The following is a 15,591-nucleotide window of genomic DNA, read 5'->3' as shown; positions in this document are numbered from 1 at the left end:
TTCAGTGGATTGTGGTACAATTCGGTTCCCTGACCAAAGGTACTAATATGTACCCTTGGTACCACTCTGGTGATGAGAGGGATACTGCCCCAGTGACAGTTTCATACCTTTATTTCTATCAGTGTATTAGCAACTAGATTAGTGGTTAGAAGCCTGGATTTGAGGAGCTTCATAGGGATTCCATGGCTTGTGTGATGTATTTGATAAGTCATGCTAGATATTCAAGAAAGAAAACCCTAAAAACACAAAAATCATGTAACCAAATCCAAATTAGATCCAAAATTGTGAATTCTGTCAAACCGATGAGGCTCAGGGTTGCTATTCTGCATTACAAAATACTATCCATCCAACCATCCATCCATCCATCCATTTTCTAAGCCGCTTCTCCATCAGGGTCGCAGGGGGGATGCTGGAGCCTATCCCAGCAGTCTTTGGGCGGAAGGCAGGATACACCCTGGACAGGTCACCAGTCCATCGCAGGGCAGACAGACAGTCACTCACACCTAGGGGCAGTGTAACATGTCCAATTGGCCTGACTGCATGTCTTTGGACTGTGGGTGGAAACCGGACAACCCGGCAGAAACCCACGCAGACACCGGCAGGGGAAATCGAACCCAGGCCCTCCTCGCTGTGAGGCGATAGTGCTACCCACCGTGCCAATGTGCCGCCCGTTACAAAATACTACATAACATTAAATTCTAGTTTTAGGTTGGAATGCCCCTTTAACACACATACAAAAACAATACACATACACTCAAAACGTAAAGGGAAAGGACTAAATCTGACACAGTGCATGCAACAAACCTTTAATTCACAAACAATACAGAATGTTATCCCATTAGGAAATACACACACTATTCATTTAAAAATGTGGATATTCATAAAGTAAACATATTATGCATATTTATTGGAGCAAATATGAATCCAAAAAGAGACGTAATTGACACATTAATGCTGTGACCGTTGCAAATACCTTACTCCCATAGTGCACACACACTGAGTCATCAGTCACCATGTGGCACACGCATCAAAACTCTCGAGGGACTACATTATCAAATACTGACTTTTTATCTTCTTTTTTTCCTCCTCATTTCTTTCTGAGGTGGGTGAAGGGGAGGGTGGACTTGGAGTCAGTGGAGCGGAGCATTCCTCCACACCGCAGTAACAGATGTGGCGGAGAGAATTGGGGGAGGGGGGGGTTATTTCTGATTCAAATTGAAAAAAAAAGAGAGAGAACACAGCATTTTGTCTCTGGCTCAAGGAGGTAATCTTTACTTCAAAAGGTGGAAGGCGGACCCACAGGCTGGTTAAGAGGCCATGAATGAGAGAGGAAAGAGTGAAAGTGGGAAGGAGAAAGTGAAAAGATGGAGACAGAGAAAGAACTGTGGAAAAAGAGAGAGAGAGAGAAAACGATGGAGAGCATGAGAGGTAAGGAGAGAGAGGGGGTGGAGAAAGAGCGAAGCAGAGAGAGTGAAAAGATGGAGAGTGAATAGGGGAGAGAGAGAGAGAGAGAGAGAGAGAGAAAGAAAACTAGGAGAAAGTGAGAGCCCCTCAAGCCACAGCTCCTTAAAATCAGTATGCAGTTATGCAGAGTGTCAGTAGTGGTGCGCATATAAAACTCTGTCTTTCTTCTGCAGGCTGTGTGTGAATGACTATCAATACTGGAAGACCTGAGGACACACAGCACCTGATGGAAGAGGGCTGAGGAACAAATCGCAAAACAGAAAGTAAATGGTGAGCTGAGCTCCCCTAAGCTAAGCTTGCTCCTGCTGTATGTGTGTGGTGTCTGTGCTGATTGAGCACTCTAGACTCACATTCAGAACTGCGCAGACAGATTGTGGGTGTTTTAAGGAGATTATGGGGCAGATTAGCAAAACACAACACTGCAGGGGACCTACAGTAGGCCACTGCCCTGCTTCAAAACACACACATACTTTTATACAATATCAGGACACAGGGTCATATTTATATGTCCCATGTGTATTACACAGTACTGTGGACCTTCATTTATTTAATTTCTAATCAAAACGGCCAGTTATTTTTCAACTTAAGGAAAAGAGAAGCAGGATAAATACTTGAACTTGAACAATAATATATATATATATATATATATATATATATTTTTTTTTTTTTTTTCTTTTCAGCATTTAGTGCGTCCACCTTTGCCTTCACTAGAGCTTTCATTCTTTTCAAGAGACTTGCTTTTGTTTTTCAAAGAATTATGTAGCAATATTTTTTCACACCTTCAAAGTTCAGTCTTAGAAGTTGGTTGCATTTTCTGCTTCTCATGATCCAAGTGATCACATTCGGCGATGCTGAGGGCTGGGTCGGTCGGTCCAATTTTCTGAGAACACCAGTGGATTCTTTCTTTGATGTGTAAATGTTGTTTTTTTTCCTTTTCTTAGAAACAGAGCTGTTTTTATGATGGTGTCAGTTCTGGTGGTCTTCCAGGTCTTGTACAGTTATTAGGAGACACAGCTATTGTTTAACATAGAAAATTTTGGAATGTCTTACTTCTTTATTCTGCTTTCCCCCTTCCTTATGCAAGCAGATCATTTTGTATCTAATATTAGAGAAATATGTCCAGAAAATGATGGCTTGATGGCCATTTTGAGTTAAAATTAAATAAATGAAAAATGGCTTTTGCACCTTACTGTATATGCAAGCACCTCATTGTACACACATGTATATATATATATAGGGTCCCGAGGGTCCACCTCAACAGAGAACCGTGTCTCACATTCACAAGTGCAGACATGCCCACTCACTGGGCCACCTCAAACTCACCAAACACCCCCCCCCCCCCCACACACACACATATATTTTATACATTTGTGTGGCCGTTGTGCGGCAGTTGTGTGGACGAAAATGCCTTGTTGATGTGAGAGGTCAGAGGAGAATGGGCAGACTGGTTCAAGATGATAGAAAGGCAACAGTAACTCAAATAGCCACTTGTTACAACCAAGGAATGCGGAACACCATCTCGGAACGCACAACACGTCGAACCTTGAAGAAGATGGGCTACAGCAGCAGAAGACCACACCAGGTGCCACTCCTGTCAGCTAAGAACAGGAAACTGAGACTACAATTCGCACGGGCTCACCAAAACTGGACAATAGAAGATTAGAAAAATGTTGCCTGGTCTAATGAGTCTCGATTTCAGCTGCAACATTCAGATGATAGGGTCAGAATTTGGCATAAACAACATGAAAGCACGGATTCATCCTGCATTGTATCAACGGTTCAGGCTGGTGGTGGTGGTATAATAAAGTGAGGGATATTTTCTTGGCAAACTTTGGGCCGTTTAGTACCATGAGCATCGTTGAGCATCGTTTACATGCCGCAGCCTCCCTGAGTATTGTTGCTGACCATGTCCATCCCTTTATGGCCACAGTGTACCCATCTTCTGATGGCTACTTCCAACAGGATAATGCACCATGTCACAAAGCTCATATCATCTCAAGCTGGTTTCTTGAACATGACAATGAGTTCACTGTACTCCAATGGCCTCCACAGTCACCAGATTTCAATCCAATAGAACACCTTTGGGATGTGGTGGAACGGAGATTTGCATCATAGATGTGCAGCCGACAAATCTGCACAAAATACGTGATACTATCACGTCACTATGGACCAAAATGTCTGAGGAATGTTTCCAACACCTTGTTGAAAGTATGCCATGAAGAATTAAGGCAGTTCTGAAGGCAAAAGGGGGTCCAACCTTTTAATAGCAATGTGTACCTAATAAAGTGGCCAGTGAGTGTGTATATATGTATACACACACACACACACACACACACACAAACACACACACACACGCACACATACATATACATACATATATATAGGGCTACACACTTTAAGTGAAGATAACAGTGGCAATTTACAACAAAGTTCTAAAACAGAAACATCTACCAGGCAAAGTACAGTAAGTAAGCCTGTGGTTCTAATTACAGCAACTAGACTTCAACAGAGGCTAAGAATCCTAAATGAGTATTTTATCCTTTGTGGGCTGCTGTCTGCTGGATGAGAGCATTCCTAAGCTCTAATTAGGAGAAGCAGATAATGTCACCCAGAACGGACAGATCGATATGGAGGATGTGGAGCGGCAGTCGATGCCTCCTTCCTGAGAGGGACGGATTTCCGAGAGAGGACATTCCCCTCTAAATCAGGATTTCCCACTGAACTTTTGTCAAAAAATATAGTAAGTTCGCCAGGGAATACATAACTGAGGCAGATAAGACAAACTGCTAACAGGATAGGGCAGCTCCATCCAATCCTTGTGAAGGATTTCCTTTTACAGCTTAGGTCTAGAAATCTGACATTTTGCTAAATAAAAGGCTGATCTTGTGCATTTTTCGCTCCTGACTAGCAGACAGTGGCACTTTTTGCCAGGTGCTCCAAACATCTTATTAAGGAAAGTAGCCTCAAATGCCATACTTAACATCTCGTTTCGGTCTGCAGTTCTGCCAATGGATCTGGATCCACTATCTTCACTACCTGGATTTCACAATGAAATTAACCTCTTACATGGCCAGGTCCCACCAGCAGGTCCAAAGATTTACTATGCATTTCTATGAGCTACAAATGACTCAGCCAGTTTGCACTGTAGTCCATGTAGTTACTGAATAATAAGGCTTAGAATATATAAGGGGTTAAGCAGTGTTTCCAAAAGTTTGTGGACACCAGATCATCCAACATTTATTCTGAAATCAAGGATAGTAAGAGTGAGTCTTTTCTTCTTTTGTTGCAGTAACGGCCTCCATTCTTCTGGAAAGGTTTTACACTATACAGCGTAACACTGCTGTATGCATTTGATTGCATTCAGCCACAGAAGCATTAATAAGTAGGTACTGATGGTGGATAATTAGGATTACAAATGCCACTTCAGCTCATCCCAGGATATCTGATGAAGCACCATCGTTCCAAAGAATGCAGTCCCATGTTCTACAACCCAATGCTGAGGGGCCTTATACCCCAAAGACAACACTTGCTATTAGGCATGGCATCCATCCACAAGAGCATCACATTCCAACAGTAATGCTTTTCAATGGAGTTTCTATGGAGATTATACAACATTATACAATCTCAAAACAGGTGAATTCACTAATTAGAAGGGGTGTCTGTATACTTTAGAAATATCGCGTAAATGGAAATTGTACTGCGTCCAGGCAATATGGCCTTGCAATAGCATCAAAACCACTTGACTGTCACCCTTCATCCACCCACCTCGTCCTTTGTCACTTGTTTCATTACTCATTTATGCCCTTTTAGCTATCAGAGCTGTTATCTGACTCACAGAAATAACAGACTTCTACTTTAACTATCCTCTCACTACACTAACTGAAGGCCTATGGCCATAGCATTAAAATCCAGGACTTGTGTGGTTATCCCGTTTGTAACTGGTTATCCCGTTTTCTCAAATGTAATTCCTATAATCAAGCACTGTTAGACACAAAATACACAAAATCAAACTCTTACAACCCCCCCCCCCCCCCCCCCCCCCCCCCCCCCCCCCCTTCCCCCAACCGCACTTTCTTTTTGAAGGCTCTACTGCTAGCAAAGCAACAATATCGCATTAGCCTACCCTTTGCTTAAGTCGCTAATGCAGCAGAAAGAAACTCCGTAGCCTTGGTCCTGCATCGCCCCCAAAAATGAAGTCGAGCTTGTAAGGATGAATAAATGAAGGCGGTGGGGAAAGCAAAACAATGTTGGCTTTGTGGGCCCCCACACTCTGTGTTCCATCTCCATGGAGACACACCGATGCCTGCTGGGTCCATTCAGGCAGAACGGGATGCCTTCCCGCCGATACACGCTGAAAAGTCCGGAACACAGGACGCACACTCAATGCGGTAACCCTGCCGCGGCCTGGTTCTGTCGAGTGCCGGGTGGTGTGAGAGTGGGTTGCCGTGCCAACAGGCAACCACTAGCAGAAAGGCACTCTGCTCGTAACGCCACGTGTAAAAGATGACCTCTAAGTTGAAGTGCTAGACAGAGAGATGCAGTAGCTTTAGAGGTTCCAAGAGCTAAATCACATGCAAACTAGTCAATATCAGGCTACACCGTCTACATACATTAAGAAAACATGATTACTATGTACAAAATGAGCAGGTCTGAGATGGTAATCATCTTTGTTGAGATTTTAACAACCCTGTGAACTTGACCTTTGTTAATTGTAACATTGATTTAGGCTAACACAAAAAAACAATGGCTGCATCCAAAACTGCATATTATCACACTAAATACATAAAAAACAACAACCAACTAAATCCATTCAGTAGAGCAGTATGTGTACTATACACTCACCGGCCACTTTATTAGGCGCACCTTGCTAGTAAAAGGTTGGACCCCCTTTTGCCTTCAGAACTGCCTTAATTCTTTGTGACATACTTTCAACAAGGTGTTGGAAACATTCCTCAGAGATTTTGGATGGTTATTTGAGTTACTGTTGCCTTTCTATCATCTCGAAGCAGTCTGCCCATTCTCCTCTGACCGCTCACATCAACAAGGCATTTTCATCCACACAACCACACAACTGCCGCTCACTGGACATTTCCTCTTTTTTGGACCGTTCTCTGTAAACCCTAGAGATGGTTGTAAGTGAAAATCCCAGTAGATCAGCAGTTTCTGAAATACTCAGACCAGCCCGTCTGGCACCAACAACCATGCCACGTTCAAAGTCACTTAAATCACCTTTCTTCCCCATTCTGATGCTCAGTTTGCACTTCAGCAATTTGTCTTGACCACCTCTAGATGCCTACATGCATTGAGTTGCGGCCATGTTACTGGCTGATTAGCTACATCAAGCAACTGAACCTAATACCTAATAAAGTGGCCGGTGAGTGTAGTACTACGCGCTTTTGAACACAGCTGAAACGTCTCTGAATATTAGACTACTTTTAGGTCTGTGTAGGACTGCACTCACAATGACTTATTTCAAATAAACTCTGCTTACAACACTTCAGCATTTGTGCACTACACACAACAGAGTAGCTTTACAGAGCCGCCCATTGAGCACAGTGGGAGAAAAACAGCTCTACATGGAAGAAATAATGGGAGGAACCAAGAGGAACCATTGAGATGTCCTCTGAGCCACATTGGACTCATGAGAGGGGGGGCATCAATAACTGACCAGACAAGCTTAAGGATCATGACAGTAGGCTGAGGTAGTGATATAACTAACAGGGGGGCAGGGAAGCAGTAGCACAACCACAAAGGAGCCATAAAAAAAAAAAAAAAAAAAAAAAAAAAAAGGCAAAATCTTGAACATTTCCAGCATTAGATTTTTTCATACAAGTGGTAAAGTGGTCTTTGTCGTAATTAATCAATAAAACTTGTATACATTGCAATGAAATGCCATCCTTCAGGCCCTATGGTCAAAACTGCATGCGTAACTGCTTTATTGAGCTGGAGCCAGTGAGCTTCTAATGGCAGCTGGGTCAGTGGGTCTTTGAAGCAGTGGTACTATATGAAATAAGCCGAAAACAGCGTGTGTGTGCGTGCGTGTGTGTGTGTGTGTGTTACACAAGGTGAGCTCATTATCTTCTCTCCTAATTGAGCGCGTGTGCCATGAATCAGTGCACGCAGATCAAACGGCACGCTCGGTCGTTAAAGTCGTGATGACGCACGCGAGCCGAAAAGCTCCTGCCTTTAGCGCGCTCCCCGTCCTTCAGGTTGCGGTGCGCGAGCTCTCCGGCACCACCTTCTCCCTCTTTCTTCTCCTCCTCCTCCTCCTCCTCCTCCTCCCCCTGACTCCACATTATAACCCTTTTGGCCAGTGACAGGCTCGCGGCTTCTCTCTGCTTCAATCCCACCACACTTTAGTTCACGCGCAGCTCCGGCCAACCGGCGCGGTACGCGCGCGCTGTCACGAGCTTCTCCGATATAAAAGCGAAAATCAAAGTTAAACGGACACCTGCTCGCGCGCAGCTTCACGCTACTCTGCTCGTGCTCGGCCCAGAGAGGGCGAGCAGCGCGTGTTCACACACACACACACACACACACTCCACGCATCCTCACCCTCCACGCGCGCACAGAAACCTGCAGAGTGTCACACAAGCTCGCGCACGTTCCCAATCCCACTTTCGCTTCAGCGGTCAGTGGCTGCATTGCCGCTGGACGCCGCTCGTGCCCCGGTTGCAGTGTTTAAAGCGCAGAAGGGACGTCGATGCAGCAAAAGCCGTGCGCGCGTGACGGCCGGTGTTTCTGGCACGCGCTCCACATTCGTACCCCCCCCACCAAAAAAACCGCTCGCGAAGCTCGTGAAGTGCTTTTATAAGGGCTGTTCAAGGCATCGCAAACCCCGGCGCTTAAAGATCATGTGTAGTCCTGGAGCGGAGAGCGCGAGGTGCATCCTCGCGCCGGACAAGGATCACGGCACGAGACATGGAGGGAAAAAAAATCCCATGCAGCAAAAGGCGCCCGTGCTTACCTTGAAAGTGGCGCGTGCTGCTGCAGCTTCCATGCTCGGCTGTGATGAACCGTGTGCGCGCGCTTGTCGCTTCTCCAGGTCTCGTGCTAATCCAATCTCCCATGCCGGGGCCAGGCGGCCGAGCGCGTGCTGCTACATCGCGCCCCTCGCGGGCTCCGCTATGCTGGACAGTGTGTGCGCGCGCTCTGCGCCTCCTCCTCGCGCTCCCTCCGCGCCTCCCGCTGGAGTTGCCTGGTTACCTCCGGCTCAGCCAATGAGCGACGGCGCGCGCGTTAACCCGCCGAGCGCCGGGCTGTCCCGGTTTCTCCGTTACGGAGGAGGAGAAGGAGGGAGAGAGAGAGAGAGAGAGAGAGAGAGAGAGAGAGAGAGAGGAAATAAAACACAGCCGAGATGCGCAGAAGAAGATAAAAAGAAAAAACAACTGCAGGAGGGAAAGAAAGAGTGGAGACCTACTCAGCTTCGCGGGCGAACGCACACATTAGCAATGCCCTCACAGACAGTCTTAAACAGGACCGGACCTTTTCTATGACTGATGCTGCCTCTAAATCCATTCCAGTGAGGGGGGGGGGGGGGGGGGTCCTCGCAATTCGGGACAGGAGGAGCTGTGATTTAACCCCACGAGTCACCTCATCATGCAGAATATTGATTTCAATTACACCCTCTACTCTAAGAGGCACAGCCAAGCGCCCCGCACTCTCTCCCCTCTCAATCATCATTACCACCACAAGACAAGGACCAGGGGGTCCTCCACACCACCCCACACTTCAGAGAGAGGGACGAGGGACACTCAAGTAGGCCTCGGCCCCTGGGAGAGCTACTGCCTCCAGTTCACCCTGCCTTAGCCAAGTGTAGCTGTTGAGAAAGTGCTGATGTTTCACATCGGCCTCCTACTCCAACACATCACGCTAACAGCATGGTGCAACAGGGTTCAAGATTAATAGAGCACCTGAAGATCTCTTAAAACCCACCTGGTGACCATCCCAGAGGGCCCCTTAACAGTTATAAGTTATGCTTGGTATAGCCAAACTGAAGCCTGATTCGGTGATGCAGGCCACAGGATGCATCGGTGCTATCCGTGTTAGGTTACTTGCACAGGTGAATGTTTTCCCTGTTCTAACACTGCTTTCAAATGCAGATAAGGAAAAGGAAAACTTGTTCACTCAAGTTGGCTGCATTCATATGGTTTATGTCAGAAGTACACAAATCATGTAGGTTGCGAAAAAGTTGTAGTAGACCAGCAATCCGCTGGCATCCATCAGTTTCGGCCTGTTTTAGAAGACAGTTAGTTAAACATAATTCAAGTGTAAATGTATTTTATCATTTAACATTTATTACACTGGTGTGCTCGTGAATTGTTATGTGAGCCTGTGTTAGCCTGTTTTAACCTATGCTTCGGTTAGCTTATGCTGCCGTCAGCCTAGGGTAATCTATGCAGCTTTGGTACGCTATGCTGCCGTCAGCCTTTGATAACCAATGCCGCTCTGGTACCCTATCCTGCTTGGTTAGCCTATGCAGCTGTGTTAGGCTTTATTAACCTATGCATCTCTATTACCCTATGCAACTGTGTCAACCTATGCTGCTCTGTTAGCCCATGCAGCTGTGTTAGCCTGTGTTGACCTACTCTGTTCTGTTAGGTCATGGAGTTAGGGTGCCTCTTTGGACATTAGTGTTACACTGCAGGTAAATACAGAGATGAAATAAAAACTTAAGATGAAAGAGAAGTTAATTTGTGTATTTTTTCCCCTATTTTATATGATGACTGCTCAAATAATAGGTGACATTCACCACAGCTAGTGCTAAGCAATTCTACAACCCACAGCTTCAGCTTTTTTTTCCCCTTATCTTGCCTGCATGTATGATTACTGCCAGTATCACCAGCGTATTTATGTTCACAGTTTACTTTTCCCCACAGTTTTAAATTACTCAAACCCCACCCCTGCTCCAGCTGTGCACCCATCTGTGTGTTCAAGCCTTGCACTGCAGCGGCTGCAGTGTTGTGTTTGCCTGTGCTGCTGTGCTGCCCTGCAGTGCATTCCTGTGCTACTTGGCAGTGGTTAAATTCCAAATCACAAAGTTACTGAACTAACAAATTTGAATTTTAGGAGAAATATGTAGGAGAATATTTGAATATGCATTCAAAACATACATTGCATACAATTTGCCCATATTATGCCTCCATCAGCTAAATTTGATTATGAACATGACCAATGAGTGAGTGTGTGCGAAAACCTTACACTGCCGTAAACTCCACGAGCAATCTCATAAAAGATAAAAGTTCCTCCGTGCTGAAGAAAAGGAAGACTCAAGTGCACCTAAATAGGCCTGATTTGACTTTTGTTCAGGAACAGCACTGTACACTTTACATTTTATTCATGAAGATAATATTTTAAAGCAGCAGCTTCAAGATTCTACAGCCTAGTTTCTGAATTTTCAAATAGCATTTGCCAAATTCATATTCATAAAGTTGTTAGGGGCAGACAGGCTATGAAGTATGATTGGTTATTTCTTTCTTAAAAAATAAACAAATAAAAAATAATAATACTGAAATGGGGTCCCTGGGTTCACTCTATGGACTTTAAAAAGTAAACTGAAGGGAAGTAGTGAGTAGTGCAATTACTTGTTCCAGTGAGTAATAAGTAATCCTAATAATTACAGTTTGACAAAAGTAATAGATTACTGTTTTGAGTAACTACCCCAACACAATGTATGCTGGGTTATCCTCTGCTGCTGGATTGAGTAGTCTACCGGATCGAGTGGTCCACTGGATGATACTAGAATGAGAAGACTATCCTTTGGCAAAGTGAGTGAACAGGAAAAACACTGTCCGCCATATGAACACAGCACAAAGAGCAGCAAAAGGCTACACTGCATGAGGATGGAGCTGGAGGAAGCAAATGTCTCCAAGTGTGCATGTTTGTGTGTTTGAAAAAGAGAGACAGCAAGTTTGTAGGTTGGTTTTATACAGCCAGATTTCGTCAGGCAGAATGTGAGCTCAGTCTGTCTGATCTCCACAAAAAAGAAGGCAGGACCAGCTTCCCGCCCAGACTCCCCCCACCCCATGCCCCCCTCTCTCTGCTTCACTTCAATACTGGAGATTTCTTCTTTGCTCCATCATGTAGCCATGTCCTTTTGCATTCTTCTTTTTCTTTGTCTTATACTATCTCACGGTGCACACACAAGGTTTTCCTCAGTTCCCTCAACCCCTGCTCACCTCTCTCTGGATATCACACTCACTTTAATTCAGTCTGTGTGATTCTTCTTTTACATCTCTTTGGTGTTTCTTCTCCTTCCAACTCTCTCTCTCCCTCTGTAAACCAGTGTACTGTTACCTCCTCCTCTCCACACCTCTCACTTCCACACTCCCTTCATGTCTTTCATCCCCCTGTTTTCTCCCCTCCCTTTTTCTTTTCTTAACATATCTGTCTTTTCTTGTTGCGGCGGGAGATCTCTTTCTCTACCAGATTTTGTTTACATATAATTGTTTCCTACACAGATTTTAATCCCCCCCCCATCCCCTCCCTCGCTCTCTCCTCCATCCAAACAGACATTAGTTCCTCCCCTCCTCTGTCTCTCTGTGTAGTGTTTGGTGTTTGCTTTGTTACTGCCGAGGCTGAATTCATTCATCTCTCTGCTTTTCTTTCTCTCTCTCTCCTATGTGTCAACTGATGAAACATAATGGACAAAAGCAGGTCATCATATTAAAAGGATCAAAGAACAATAGTCTTTTATGTACACATACCGATGCTGCTGCTGTGCTAGATTACAACTTATTGTCAGGCAAGTGAAGAGAATGATCATAAATATAATGCAGTAATAGGTTGTGTGATCATAACTCCAGGTAAATCGTTTTGAAAAAACAGGCACTGCCTGAAGCCCAATCTTAAGGCACAGCTTGTTCAGTAAAAACAATGATTTTATTTCTCTTAAAATTAAAAAAGAGCAGCATATTATAGATGACCCTAAATAGGCCTTGCTTGTGCATTATACAGTATAATACAAAACTATAGACTAAACACAGCAGAGATTACAAGAGAGCAATAACAGTTCTCTGTACTGAGCTACTGCTGTTAAAAATAATTAAATGCATTCATTAATTAATAATAAACCTCTGTACACAATATGGAAAACTACTCACACAGTACATTTATATAAACTAACTCATTTCATTATTTTTTACAGCAATAATGCATTATTATAATTGTATTATTTTATTTATGCACACACACACACACATTTATATATATATACACATACACATACATACCACATCCCAAAGGTGCTCTATTGGATTGAGATCTGGTGACTGTGGAGGCCATTGGAGTACAGTCAACTCACTTGTCATGTTCAAGAAACCAGTTTGAGATGATATGAGCTTTGTGACATGGTGCATTATCCTGCTGGAAGTAGCCATCAGAAGACGGGTACACTGTGGTCATAAAGGGATGGACATGGTCAGCAACAATACTCAGGTAGGCTGCGGCATTCAAACGATGCTCAGTTGGTACTAAGGGGCCCAAAGTTTGCCAAGAAAATATCCCCCACACCATTACACCACCACCACCAGCCTGAACCGTCACCATCTGAATGTTGCAGCTGAAATCGAGACTCGTCAGACCAGGCAACATTTTTCCAATCTGCTATTGTCTGATTTTGATGAGCCTTTGCGAATTTTAGTCTGACAGGAGTGGCACCCGGTGTGGTCTTCTGCTGCTGTAGCCCATCTTCTTCAAGGTTCGACGTGTTGTGTGTTCCGAGATGGTGTTCTGCATTCCTTGGTTGTAACAAGCGGTTATTTGAGTTACTGTTGCCTTTCTATCATCTCGAACCAGTCTGCCCATTCTCCTCTGACCTCTCACATCAACAAGGCATTTTCGTCCACACAACTGCCGTTTGCACTTCAGCAAGTTGTCTTGACCACCTCTACATGCCTAAATGCACTGAGTTGTGGCCATGTGATAGCTGATTAGCTATTTGTGTTAACAAGCAATTGAACCGTATATTGTACCTCATAAAGTGGCCAGTGAGTGTGTATTTATATACACACACACACACACACACACACACACACACACACACACACACACACACTTATGAACAAAAGTATGTGGAAACTATTCCTAATTATTGAGAGCAATGGGTGTGGCTGAAACACTTGAAAACTGTTGGATAAAATTAAGCACATAGCCTTGCAGTCTCAATAAACAATAACTGGCTGTAGAATGGGCTGTACTGAAGAGCTCAGTGACTTTAGATGTGGCAGTCATAGGATGCCAACTTTACCACAAGTCAGTTCATTATATTTCTGCTCTGCTAGATCTGCCTTCATCAACTGTAAGTGCAATTGCTACGAAATCATCTACACAGCCACTAAGTGGTAGACCAAGTAAATACAGACTGGAGCCACTGAGTGCTGAAGTGCACAGTGCCTATCCTCTATTAAACTGCTCACTTAACAGTTCCAAATTGCAAGGCTGGGTGAGTTTGGTGGGAACGAACTTGACTGGCTCACCCAGAGACCTCAACTCAACCCCACTGAGCATCAGCCAACTACTTTGCCACAATAGCCTCTTATAAACGATGGTATAAACTTACTCAAAATTGTCTGCTATTGTACATATACAAAGAGTAACAATTCACAAAAGTTCACAAAAATTCACAGTTCGGTCTGATGCAATACAATGTGATTTAAAACATTTTCCAAGTGTAATCGGCTTTAAATGTTTTATTACACCTACAACTTAATGTGAACAGAATTTTAAAGAGTACTTTTTGAATGCGCTCACTGTATACATTGAGTATACCGTGTATTGGTAAACCCTATACACATATAGTAAAGTGTTCGGTTGTGGTACATCATTATATGAAATAAATAATTTATATATGTGAAGAAAGACAGTGTGTGCACAGGCTGTTCACAGAGAGTCATTCACTCTCTGGCCCAGAAGAAAAATCCAAGAATGAAATCTGACTGAAAACTACACGCAACTCACACATTTCTTCTTCAATTTAACTCAGCCCACCAAGCACTGTGTAACCCCAAGCACAGTATCAGTTCTAGCAGAAAGTGCAATTCGATCGATAGGCTTCATTTGCCTCAGAGTGGTTGATATTCCACAGACACAGTTGACAAACGCGTTGCATAGAGATTGACTGTCAAGGTTAACGTGTTTATTTGGTACAGTAATATTGAGCCACTTATCATCCAGATAGAACAGGCCTACGCATGCTGTTTCATATGACTTTTGAGTATAATAAATTCGGGCTCCTGCTCAAGTTGGGATATTGATGGGAATGCATTTCCCCTCCTCTATCCTGGCTGAGGTAAAAGCAGACAGCATTGAGTTGTGTCAAACAAAATAGTCAGTTGGCTTGTGTGCATTGCGTTACAGTGCGAGTTGCGGTGAGAGACACATCGATCTGTCTGGAGGTGAATTCTTTAGGAGGTGCGCCTGCTCTCTTCTAAACAATGGGACCGCTTTAACCCTGACCAGCTACTGACTCCGCATGTGGGGTGTCGACAGCACTAACCTTCCTGCAGCGGAAAGCTCATTTGTCATAGTAAATCAGTCAACCTGCTGTGGTGATGTGGGCTGTGAACAGTGGTCAAGGAAGAGTTCAAAGGATGTGCCTTGATGGATGGATGGATGGTTGGATGGATGGGCTAGAAAAACTATGAAGAATGAATGCGGGGAGAGGCTACACGGCTTCGCTCGCCCTGCTCCATGTCGTTACGAATGAGTTTTGTTATTGGTCTAACGTGCTTATGGCTAACACTATTATGTATTGGACAGCTGTAATGCTTGCACCACTGCCCATTTTTGCATATGCATGCAGGTCATCATAAATACGGGGCCGACAGCCCTTCTGTCAAGAAGACAGCTAACGGGGTTTTCTGCTCCAACAAAGCGATGAGGGATGTATGTGTGTAAGCCTGGAGCTCACAGCAGTTTCTGAGAGACAGGACAGGAGTACCCAGCATGCCCCTCTACACACACACACACACACACACACACACACTGCTGCACTGCAGGAAAACCTCACAGCAAAAGGCCTTCATACCTTCACTATCACGTCGAGAAATGTTATTTTATTTATTTATTCTTTTAAACCAGCCAGGTCCTCATGCCAGCAACACAAATTCACTGGGCTCTTCAGACTGG

At 44.3% G+C, this 15,591-nt stretch overlaps 1 protein-coding gene across 10 annotated transcripts in view; it reads right to left on the bottom strand.

Moving 5' to 3' along the window:
• Positions 1-15,591, bottom strand: part of dab1a (DAB adaptor protein 1a) — a 492,903-nt gene that overhangs the window by 192,305 nt on the left and 285,007 nt on the right. For 2 of the 10 annotated variants that reach the window (XM_017688926.2, XM_017688985.2), the window contains exon 1: positions 8,432-8,660. The exons of 2 other annotated variants lie outside the window; for them this stretch is intronic. The gene's annotated coding sequence lies outside the window, so the exon portion shown is untranslated. Of the gene's footprint in view, positions 1-5,587; positions 5,719-8,431; positions 8,661-15,591 lie in introns of those variants that run through there. 6 more of the 10 variants (XM_017688976.2, XM_017688969.2, XM_017688959.2 and 3 more) reach the window with 4 other exon arrangements.

The sequence above is a fragment of the Pygocentrus nattereri genome, chromosome 4 (genome assembly GCF_015220715.1).
Source record: "Pygocentrus nattereri isolate fPygNat1 chromosome 4, fPygNat1.pri, whole genome shotgun sequence".
NCBI lineage: Eukaryota > Metazoa > Chordata > Actinopteri > Characiformes > Serrasalmidae > Pygocentrus > Pygocentrus nattereri.
Note: the sequence above shows the minus strand (reverse complement) of the source record. Positions and strands in the feature narration are given on the sequence as shown.